The sequence below is a fragment of the Pinus tabuliformis genome, chromosome 8 (assembly GCF_031772625.1).
Source record: "Pinus tabuliformis cultivar Carrire ecotype Pingquan chromosome 8, CPIR1, whole genome shotgun sequence".
NCBI classification, from domain to species: Eukaryota; Viridiplantae; Streptophyta; class Pinopsida; order Pinales; family Pinaceae; genus Pinus; species Pinus tabuliformis.
In genome coordinates, this window is record NC_142294.1 from 1951130439 (window position 1) to 1951132498 (window position 2060).

Below are 2060 nucleotides of genomic sequence, written 5' to 3' on the forward strand. Positions count from 1 at the left end.
CTTGTTATCCAAGGATAAAGTCCCAGGTAAGAAATCATCACCAAAATCGACTCAAACAACCGCAGTCCAATCTGATTCATCAACTCCATCTAAAACACTGATTGTTTCTGATGAGATGGAGTATAATATTGTTGAAGACATGAAGAAGACTAGGGCCAACATTACTTTTCATGAACTGAGCAAATTAAAACATCAACAGAAATTACTTTTGAAAGAGTTACATGCAATACCCGTTGCACCTCTTCCTGCCGCTGTAATCTCGCAAGCTTCTCATGAGATGGGAAGACCTCCAACTAATATGGCAAATAAATTTGACCCAAATGATATTGCTTTAATTGGAGGTAGGTCAAAATCCCATACTCCCCCATTCCTTCTTACTTATGAAATTTTCAATAAAAATTTGCATAATTGTTTGGTAGATTCAGGTGCTTCATCTAATATTTTGCCTAAAACAATTTGTGCAAAGTTAAATGTCCAACCTCAAAAATCTGCAATACGCATAGTTCAGCTGGACCAATCACAGGTGGAAGTAATTGGTGAACTAAATCAAGTTACCATAAGGTTGTCATCGAATCCAAAGGTATGTCAAGTCATTGATATTTTAGTTGCAGACATTCCTGAATTTTATGGTTTAATTCTTAGCAGGGATTGGTCTGAAAAGCTTCATGGATACTTTGCGACCGACTGGTCACACATGTGGCTCCCTTACAATGGTAAACCAAATCAGATAAAGGTTGAGTGAGAAATACATCAAAAATACATAGTGACGGAACTGGAAGGAGAAAATGAACCTATAGCATACAGCAACAATATAATTGGCAACTATTCTGTTGACTCTTTCTTAGGAAATTTTAATGCTCATACTTCGCCTTATTTAGAACATTTTGTTTTGTCTCAAGTAGAAAACTTTTCTCAAACAGATAGTTCTAAATGCGTTAATTTTGTAGATAGTCCTGTAAATAACTCTTTATTTTGGAAATTATTTTTTGATGGTTCTAAGTCTAATGATGGAGTAGGAGCAGGATGTGTATTAGTTAGTCCATAAGGAATAAAACCATGCTAACCTATAGACTTGAGTTTGATTGTACAAACAAGACTGCAGAATACGAAGCTCTAGTACAAGGTTTGTACAAGGCAATCGAACTAGACATCAAGTATCTACAAGTCTTTGGAGACTCTAAGATTGTTATTAAATAGGCACGAAATACTATAAATTGTCTATGAGGTCATTTAAATCATTATCAATCTTTAGTACAAGATCTGACTGAACATTTTATAGCATTCAATATTTCATCCATGCCCAGACTCCAAAATGCTAATGCTGACTTGCTGGCTAATTTAGCTTCCAAGCTCATTCCCTCAGAAGACTATAGCCCAGACAGATTCTCAATTGAACTGATCTTTAGGCCTTCCATCCCTGATAATGTTACCAACTGGAGAATTTTTAACGATGACCCTGATATTGTAAGTTTCCTGACACCAGAAGGATCTTACACTAATCAGATAATTGATGAGGACCAACATGACAAGTAGTTACAACAAGAGAGCACTAATAATGCCATACCAAAATCTGTAGTCAAGTTGGAAGACCTATATGATTTGAAAGACAGATTCAAAAGGTCTACCAATTCAAAACTTCAGAGTTCAACTCTGAACTATGAATTAGTAAATCTAGGAACGGATACTAAGCCACAGAATATCAACCTAGGTCTTGGCCTAGCCCCAGAAGAAAAATTAGCCTTTGTTCAGCTCCTGAAACAGTATAAAAGTGTCTTTGCCTAGAATTACAATGACCTTAAGACTTACGACACTTCAATCATTCAACATACTATCCCGATGATAGCTAATGAAAAACCTATCCAGCAAAAGCTAAGGAAGATCCATCCTAATCTAGAAAGTCAGATTAAATCTGAGCTCAATAAATTATTGAAAGCCAAAATCATTTTTCCCGTTCGACATTCTAGATGGGTTTCCAACTTGGTTCCAGTCAGAAAGAAAAACGAAGACATTCGAATTTGTATTGACTTTTGAAATCTTAACAAAGCCTACCAAAAGGATAA